The following is a 10,286-nucleotide window of genomic DNA, read 5'->3' on the forward strand; positions in this document are numbered from 1 at the left end:
CCTACCTCACAGGGTTGTTGGGAGGATAAACTGGAGGGAGGGAGGAGGAAGAGGATTCCTTCGATGGGAAAAGGTGGGGTATAAATGAGAAATAATCTTGTAAGACAAGAGAAGCATGGCTAGAAAGCGTGTACTCAAATAATGAAACAGACAAGTGCATAAAATAAAAGTATTCAAATGCTGAACATTTGGGAGAGATTTGCAAAGATTCTCTGCCTACGGAACACTTTAGGGCTATCCTTAACCAGGACTATGACATGGTTTGCCAGAACAAAAAAGTAGGTTGCTTTCATCATTTGGGAGATGGAGCTAAGCGGAAAGTGAAACATTTAGAAATGGGCCTAAATGTTTCTCTAGGCCCCTTTCTAGAGAGGGGTGTAAACTTTTTATTTTATTTTATTTGGGATATTTCTAGGCCGCCCAATTACACGGAGTCTCTGGACGGCTCACAACAAACAACAAAATAATTTGAATCAGGATTTCTTGGCAATCTGTGTATCGCGAACAGTTGCGCCAAATTTAGCTTCCTCTCAGAGCAGGAGGCGCCTGATGGATCCCTGAGATAACTCAGTAGGGAAGTGTGCAAAATCAAGTTTTTCAGCTGCTTTAGTAACTGGATGGTTTCCACATGGCTGAGGAAATTACTATAGATGCACATCTGGTCAATCATTTTAATTTTATAAAATAGAGTCACAATATAATACTGAATGGTCACAAAAATCTTTTAGATTACAGTTCAACTGCTGGACAGGAGATGAACCAGGGAGAGAATCTTCCTAGGTAAGTTTGGGCCTGCCACCATCTCTCAGCCAACCTACCTCACAGGGCTGTTGTGCGGAAAAGAGGAGAAAAGCCTGGAAATGTTACCTAGGAGGAAAGCTCGGATATTGACAAACATGAGTTTTCTAAATAGTTTGCTGTTTTCTGTACCATTCTACTGCCTACTCCCAATATGGAGACAAGTTTGCTTTGTATTTTATTCCAGTTCGAAATGTCTTTGCAGATGGGCAAACTGCATTCCTTCTAGGCCCCAAGCAGTATTATACAAAGTTGTCAAAACAGAAATCCTTCATAAGATTTAACTGGTACCGATTCTATGTCAAACCGTGGAGAGTTCCCTCCTTGGCAAATTCAAAGCATATGGGAGATGGAACTAAGTGGAAAGGGTCCGACAGGCCCAGGGTATGAGGTGCCTCTTTCATCCTGGAATATACAATCATATCAGGAATGGCAAAGTTACCTTTCAAGTCACAAACTCTGTTCCTCAAATTTTGAGATAAGTGCTGGAATTTGCAGCAGAGCTGGATGCAAAGCCCCCTCTGGTGGCTACAGGAAAAGTTGCAAGTACAGTAAGAGTAAGAAAACACGTATTTCCTTCAAATCTTCAAGGTCGGTGAGTACTAACTGGGCACATGTGCAAGATACTCTTGCTTGGCCACCACGAGCTATAGAAAACTTAAAAAGGCAACAGCAAGGTCATAGGAGGTCATAGGTCCAGCAGGAGACCAGGGCGGTAGAGAAGCAAGCTCAGGTAAATTGGATCCATGGGTAGGAGATAGAAGGGGGCTAAGGAAAAATGTGGACATGAGTCCCAGGCAAATGTTGCAAACTGGAGTTAAAGAAGACTTGAAGAAGTGTCGTGAGTGACAACTTATGGACACTTGGAGAGAAGAACTGGACACCTACCTGGACTCATAGAATCATAGAATAGTAGGGTTGGAAGGGGCCAAGAAGGCCACTGGGTCCAACCCCCTGCTGGTGCAGAACACCAGTTTACACCATCCCACTCAGAGGGCTGTCCAGCTTCTTCCTGGATGTCTTGAATGTGGAAGAACACACAACCTCTCTTGGCAACCAGTTCCACTGTTGTATTGTTTTGACAGTTAGGAAGTTCTTCCATGTGTCTAGCCTGAGACAGATCACAAATCTTTCCTTTTTTGTGGCGTAGTGGTGAAGAGCTGGGACTGGGACTCAGACGATCTGGGTTCTAGTCCCCGCTCGGCCATGGAGCCAACTGGGTGACTTTGGGCCAGTCACAGACCCTCAGCCCAACCCACCTCACAGGGTTGCTGTTGTGGGGATAAGATGCAGGAGGAGATGTAAGCTGCCTTGAGTCCTTTGAGGAAAAAGGCAGGATATAAATTAAAAAAAAAACTTAATGGGGCTATTTCAGGATGCTGTGAGGAAAGTGGACCATGACAATGTATCATGGAGGGCCTCATGACAACACCGAAGGAGAAGAAGAGAGGATAAAGGCTGTGGAAGAGCAGGCCAAAACCGCCAGTGTCTCCAGCTGACAGCAGAAAACTCAGGTGGGGGAAATAAGGTATCACTGTGGTGCACTGAATACCCAATGAAATGGTATGATGATGAAACACAACCTTTAAAAAATGCTGGTGCTTTTGATTCACCGTAATGTTTAACGGATGGGGTTAAAGACTCTTGCTGAAGCACTCGATATCAAGATGGAAACTGACAAGGCAAAAGATTGCTAGTGTGTATTACAACAAACAAGGGAAGAGAGTGATTCCAAGGAGCAGAAAGCAAATCAGAGATGGGCAGGCATTTTCAGAAACACGCCGCAGGGTAATGAAGCCAAGCAACAACGGGTATTGTCTAGACGTTACAGTGAGAGTTTTCAGTTTAATGGAACAACTGTGGGCCAAGGACAGAAACAGACATATGGTTTACATTGTTTACATGCAAACCATATGTAAACTGTCTAGAGAGCTGTGTGGCTACAAGATGGTATATAAAAGTGCCACATAAATAAATTAATATCATTGTGAAAGTCAACCTGTAGGTGCAACCTGAATGCCAACATGACCTGTGCAGACTTTCTTATTATACTTAAATACCACCACCCCAGTAACCCAGAGGACTCTCTGGATGGTCTACAACATTAAAATCCCAATACAAAAAACTAAAGCAATCCTAAACATTACAAACAGAAGCAACTCCACATAACTCAACAATGTAGCAGGAGCAATACAATAATTTAATATAAATATATAAAATTTCTCCACTATTAATTTTTAAATGAGTAAACATTAAGTTCCTTGACTTACCAAAGAACACTGATGTTCCAAAAAGCAGCAAGAAGCCAGTTCAAGAAAGTAGGAAAGTAGTAGGAAAGCCAACTCACATTTAAGGTAAAAACATAACCTTTAATTTTAGTGTGAAATCACTCCTATCTTCAGGAAGAGCAGAATCAAGCTTAAGTGGCTCATAGAAATGGAGGCTGTTTAGAGATACTTATCAATCCCCCCAGAATTTATTATTTACAGTTAATTTGAAGCGCTGTGTGACCAGCATGTAGAAGGATAATTTGTAGAAATGCAATTTTGGTTTTTAAAAAAACCTCCAGGAACTGCTTTGCCCAGCACCCATGCTTCTTCAAGTGTCTTTAAAAAGGATTTGAAAGTTCCCTACCTTAGGAAAGGCCTATCTCCATACGTCCCAACTCGACCACTGTGGTCGTCATTGGAAGACCTTCTCCATATTCCTTCCCCTGAGGAAGTAAAAGGGGAGATGGCCAGGAGAAGGGCCTTTCCCATAATAGTCCTTACTGTGGGACTCACTTCTGTCGGAGATCCAGATGGCATCATCCCTTTTTTCTTTTAGACACCAATTAAAAAATGTTTCTCTTCTGCAACTATTTTGGTGAGTGAGCTGTTTGGTTTTAATGGTTCTATGTTGTTAATTGCAGCTGCCATGTTATGATTTTAGTGCCAGTCATTTTATCTTATTTAATTGTGTATAATTTTATCTTTCCTTCAAGGTCGTTTTAAATGGCTTAATATGCTTACTTTTATGCTCCCTCACATCTCAACTTATCTTCTATTTATTGATTTTATTGTTATTGGACATTTTTATATTGTGAGTTGTTTATGAATTGTATACTTTAATTGTTGTGAGCCAGCCAGAGAGTTTTATGGCTTAAGGGGGCAGCATACAAGTCAAATAAGCAAGCTGGTTACAGAACAGAATTTCTCAGCCATATTGTGGGTCTGCCCCTGATTTGGATGTTGGCTGAGTTATCCCACAGTGCAAGCTTAGTATGAGAACAGAAGGTAAGTTCATGGTGGTTGCTCCAGGAGAACCACGCTTTGTAGCCAGCACCATGGAAGTGTGCTATATTTGAGAATGGGATGTTGGAACCCCTGGGTGAGCCACTTATGCATGGCTTCTTACACTTGTCTCTCTAGCAGGGCCTATGGTGGTGTCTTCCACTTCTCTGATTGCCCCCAGAATTGTGCCTGGGCTACTAGGACATGGCTGAAGATTTGGGTTAGGGTTGGGCAGACTGAAATTACTCTTTAAAGAACCCTTGCTCTAAGCCAAGTGAAGTATCATGGGAATAGATTATTTGTTTTTGCTGAAGTGGATAACATTGGTACTGCTTTATCCATTTAATATCATAGATTAACACCTTATAATTTAATGCAGCCCCATTAACAAACACCAAGACAAAAGCTGACTCAGTTCTGGACAGTGGAGGATCTAAGTTAAACTTTATTGTGTGTCTCACATTTTTAGGGATAACAATGCTTTGAATGCCAAGAATTTTCAGATCAACAGAAAACAAAAGAAAGGATAAGGGGTCCGGTTGATTGAACCACTGGCTGTATTCACAGGTACACCTTTAAGGCCACCAGGCTTAATTTTTAACCAAAACTAGCATCATCAGCATGGAGTGATAACTTTATTTCCCAGGCCTTGATGCTACCTAACCACATGTGATAGTGTTGTCAGGGCTGGACTGAGTAATATTGATAAAAATGAACAGGTTAGGGTGATAAGCTGCACATTCTGGTTTATGTTTAGGTACAAGAAATGCCAATGTGGTAAGTTCACACTGAAATGCAAAACCCACTAGTTTTCCACCCATCTTTAGCATGCAACTTCAGCCCCGATGTATAGCTACAAGGATCAGAAAAGAGGGGACTTGGCTGTGTAGACATAAAATAAATTGGAACTGCAAAGCAGGTGACTGAGTGGAGCTTTCAGAAAGCAGCTTGACAAATTTTTGCTGGCACATGTTGGGAATGAAAGAGACTGTTGTTCTTGGCACACCTTCCAGGGCCAGGATGACATGGACTCTGGGCGAGGAGGAGGCCTGGGAGATGAGGCCTCCAGACAGAGATGGAAGAGAGAACCTGGATATAACGGACTCACTAACACAATATTAAATAGTAATGCTGCAATTCTAAGCTAAATAGGATGTGAGGAATGCCAGTTTTAGATTTTTTACCATTTCCTCTGCACACTCCCTTGCCAAACACCAAAAAAACAACAACATTTCAGTAAAAAGCATTTTTCTATCCTTATGTTCATACTGTTGGGACTACATAGTACTGCAGAGGGCAGTACTACACAGCCAGTTCAGAACAGCCAAGGGGGCACTGTAATTCTTACCTTTATTGCAACTAGTAAAACAAGACCATTAGCAAAATTTAGACCAGTGTTGCCAGATTATCTTTCTGGAATCCTAGTCTCAGAGCCCCCAGATGTTCATTCTGAAGACAAAGAACCTCAGTCTTGCAGTTTTTCTACGAGAGTCTGTTAAGCTACTGTATCTACATTTATTTATTTATTGTATTTCTATGCAATATCCCTATCCTGTAACCCAGGTGTTCTCTGGGTGGCTCACAAGAAGCAGAAACAGCAACATAGCCATAAGAGCATAATAAAATTAAAACTATAGCATCTGAAGCAAATTAAAATCCATTTAATATAAAATATAGAACAGGGAAACAAATGAACCAGCAATAAAACCAAGAAGCAAAATAGTGTGATAAAACTATGATTATTCTAAGAACAAGTACTAAATAAAAAATTATTTACCTGGCAACAAAAGTGGAATAATGAGGGTGATTTGAGCATGACATGAAGTGCATTTCTTTCCCTGTTTTTCTGCCACGGAGCCTCTAGGTGGCAGTGTGGAACAGTGGGACAACGCAGGAAGAAATTGCATTCTCTTTTGCTTTTGCAACTAAATGCTGCACTTTCTTTACTCTGAAAGTCTCTCAAAACTCTGGTTAGGCATAGGATGGTCATACCATTGTCTAAAGAACCCACAAACAAGGGTGAGCGAGGAATGAAAAGCACAAAATGAATGTCCCATGTAGAATAACCCTTTGTTTCTGCCCACATCCACATTGTAGGAGCCAGGCCAATCACCCATCTCACCCGATGTTGCCTGCTCTCAATAGCAGTAGCTGTGCAGCAGTCCCACTCAGGAGCCTGTCAGGCAATCATTGGATGGGAGAGGGCAGGAAATGAATGAGAAACTTGCTGTATACAAATTAGATACTCTAATTTGGCCCCCTCCAGCTTATGCCCCCTCCAGCTTAAGCCACTTCCTTTCCAGGATATGCCAAAGAACAATGGTGCCCATGCTCCTGAGCAAGCTCCCCCTTTCCACATACAGCACCCTAGTTGGAGGGCTTTCTTTGCTTTCCCCACAATCGGTTCTCTTGACTGAGGCTTTTCCACTCCGTTTCCTCCATGGTGCTGTCAAAAGCAATCAACATACCCCCTAAACAAGAGGTGCAACACTTACTTCAGCACAAGTGTTGAGCTGTGTTTCAGACAGACTTTCATGGAGGTGGTCCAGGGATGGGAAAGGGGGAAAGAATCAGGAACTGTTTTAGCTTGAAGCTCTTATTGCCAATTACACAGCCTTTGGAGAGGGGTTTCAACCTTTCAAAGAGGAAAGAAAGCTGGGAAGCTACCAACCAAGTGCTAGTTGCGTGAAAGTAGAACCAAAGAAAGGAGATATGGCCCTCTGGGGCGGTGGCTTTCAACCACTGGTCCAGGGGCTGGTGCTGGTGCCGGTCCATGTGAGATGTCCTGTCAGTCTGCAGGAGAACTGCATCCTGCCCACTGTGGCCTGGTGCTGGGGCTGGCTGGGCGCTATCGCCTCTTCCTCAGTTGGCATCAAGTTTGCAGGGGGTGTGCCAATGCCCCAAGGGAGGCTGGGGACAGGAGAGACATCTTGGTGCGAGCCACGCCACACCGATCTCAGTATTTTGCTCTTTTGTTGGATTTTTTTGCTTGGTTTCTGGTTGTTCTGGAGAACTAACTAACTTTATCTCTCTCCCCCTCCCCCCCTTCTTGGAATTGTATTTGGAAACTAATACTGTATTATGTACAGTGCTTTTTTTGTAAAAAAAAAAAAATGCCGGAACTCACATCTTGTTAATCTTTTATTTAGGGTTTTTTTAGGGTAATCTTTTATTAGCAGTGGTTGAGAAGTAATTAGAAATTTTTTCATTTTAAAATTTGGAGTCACACTTTTACACTAAAAATTAAAAAAAGATTTTCAATTCACCAACTTTTTTTAAAATAAAGAAATTATTTACCTTTTGCGCGTAGCCAGTCACTCTACACACACCAACACTGTGTAATGAAACATAATGGTCAATACCCGCAGTAAGCACTCAGTGTGCGACCACATGACCAATCACAAGCTGAACAGTGTCAAAAGCCGAGCAGCACCATCACAACCAGTGTAGACACACAAGCAGCCCGCATGCACTATTTTAATGATTTTGCCACTGACCTGCTATGCCCGACAAGAAAAAAACTCAGTCATGGAAAAATCCGTCGAAAAAAGGTGCCGGAACGCCATTCCGGTGCGTTCTATGACAAAAAAAGCCCTGATTATGTATATGGTGCTTTTATTTTTGCCTTGGTGGTCTCTGAGGTGGTTTTCCTGTTTTTGCCGGCCCCCAGCTGTGAAAATATTGCATCCCACTGCTTTAGGGGACCACAGATAGCCAGACTGAGATTTGGTCCGCAGGCCCAAGACTTTGCACCTGTTATGCTTTAGCAGAATCAGGCTCACTATTAGAGCAAGGTATGGAACAACCAAAGGCAAAGCAAAACAGACAACTGGCCAAGCACAATGCATTCAGTCTGGTAAGAGATCAGGCAGGAATACTCAAGATACAAGCAAAAGTTAAACAGAGACAAATATACTGATACATAATGCAATCCAGAAGCAGAATCCAGCAATAGGCTTAGATTAATAGGCTTAACAACATGGAGGGCCACTTTCAAGACACAGTCCCAAAAACAGATAATCTTTTAGAGATTCCTCTAACAGATACTAGGCTGCAACTGAAGGGTTATATTTGCAGACCCTCCCAAGCTACACCCAGGGCTCAGCTGCAGTTCATCACAGTCTGCTTTCAAGTATTCTACTCATGAGGAGCATCTTCCTCTTAAAGAGTCCTCCTTTGAAATCGAGTGCTCCTTCTGAAGGGAGCTGTACTAGTCTCCCTCTTGAGGTGATGGTGCTTTTGGGAGCCAGGGGCTTGTTCAATGTCCTCATTAGTGCCAGAATCCCCCTGCCTTTTGCAACAGTGGTATGGCCATCTCCCCAGAGGATTCTGGTTTCTCCTGGCCTTCTGATTTATTTATTTATTTATTATTATTTATTAAAACATTTCTATGCCGCCCCTTGCCAAGGCCTCGGGGCGGCTTACAACATCGAATACAAAATACATTAAAATTTCAGATGCTCTTGATCTCTGAGAGCTCTAACTCCTACTTTGAGGAGGATTCTTCTACTGGGGCATGATAGCACCCCAACCTGTAACCTAAACTGAAAGAAGAGATAGGGAAGAAAGCCCTGGAGTCATACAGTCTATGCCCATGAGTGATGCCTGGGGCAACGGGTGCTAATTCAGAATTTTGGATTCCATGGAGCAAGGTTGCTGGCAACTGACTGTTTGAACCAATCTTTTTGCCAAATTGTTTTAATGGTTCCATATCTGGCAATAAAAATGGCAGTAGTGCGAGGGCGTGAGGAATACTACATGGAGTATCAGGAAAATTCAAGCCTCCAACTCCAATGTTTGGGTCCCGGTCTGGACTGGGCTTTAAAGTAATGACTTCCTTGAGTCTCTGAGACATGAACTAGAGAGGGAAGAGAGCCGGGGGGCGGGGGGGGGGCATCTCAACCAACCCCCATCCTGTAAGTGTAATAAAGTGGAGGAAACCTTCTCTCTTTCCAGTCACCCAGCCCACCTCTCTCTGGGATTTGCTGGCAAGGATAGTGCCATGCTAAGCAACTTTCAGCATGGGGTTCGCAGGCAGCTGAGTTGCTTGACATGGGAAAGGATGAGTGCTTTCATGAGTGCCCCATACTGGGAGTTCACAAGAGGCTCTAAAACATTCATAACACCTTGGCCCTAATTGCAAACGCCAAGAACTGAGTGGTGTAGCACAGAGAGGACTAGAGCTCTTTCAGTGGTAGAAACAATGATATAATCAGCTGTCAGGATCTGGGCAGCTCCATGGCTCCATCTGGGGACAGAAGCAGATGACCCACTGCAGTATTTGCAGGATCAGTCCCAGGCTGGGCTGGAGCCATCAGCTTCCTGGTGAATTCCAGTCAGGAGACCTGGGGGAAGAGCTATATAAAGCCAAACTCTTGCTTCCACTGGTTACCTCAACACTGTAGGTCTTTTTGCTAGCTGGGGTTCAGCTCCTGCTTTGCCTCAGCAACACAGGGCTTCTGGTTTGCTTGAGTGTATTTCGGCCCCTGCATCCTACTGGACCTTCACTGTATGCTGCTTTGCCTTAGTAGCACAGGTCTCACTGTTGCCTGTTTCAGGGCCTTCACCTTGCCCAGCCTGCACCTGATCCAGTTCCTTGTATGTTTGCATGCATATTTGTACACCTCACAGGCATGCAAGAATTCCCACACATCTGCCAGCCAGAGCACTTTCAAGCAGGCATGTCTCCCCACCATGTCCCTTCTGCCAGTGGCTTCATCCAGGAAATAGTGGACTTTGGGGGCTCTACAGACATTTGGCATGCCTGGGAATTTATTCAGATTTTTAGCATTTGAGTTGACAACCGGGATGAACTAGGCACCCCTCTCATGCAAAAAAATATATGCCTACTTGCCCCAAACTTTCTTCACATCAGCAGCAATTCAGTGGCCAAACTCTTGCCTCTGCCGGTTGCCTCTGCCAGCCTTCCTTGCACTGCTTTGCTCAGTCACAGCACCACAGGCCTTGGGAATGGCTCTATTGCGCTCCTGCTCCAGCTGCCAGCCGAGCCGTGCCCCCCACTGTGCTCTTGCTTTCAGCCCAGCCCTGCCCACCAAGTGCCCGCTGCCTGTCTTCTTGGGCTCTGCCTTGCCTGGCTCCTTACCTGCCCCTTTGGACTTGCCAGGCTTTGCTGGGTCTCTGATCCTCACTGGTTGCTGTCTCTGCCTTTGCTTCTGGTCCTGCTGTGCCTGGAGGGTCTCAGACTCTTGCAGGCGC

Source organism: Varanus komodoensis, unplaced genomic scaffold (assembly GCF_004798865.1).
Source record: "Varanus komodoensis strain SLA01 unplaced genomic scaffold, ASM479886v1 scaffold26, whole genome shotgun sequence".
In the NCBI taxonomy this organism is placed as follows: Eukaryota; Metazoa; Chordata; class Lepidosauria; order Squamata; family Varanidae; genus Varanus; species Varanus komodoensis.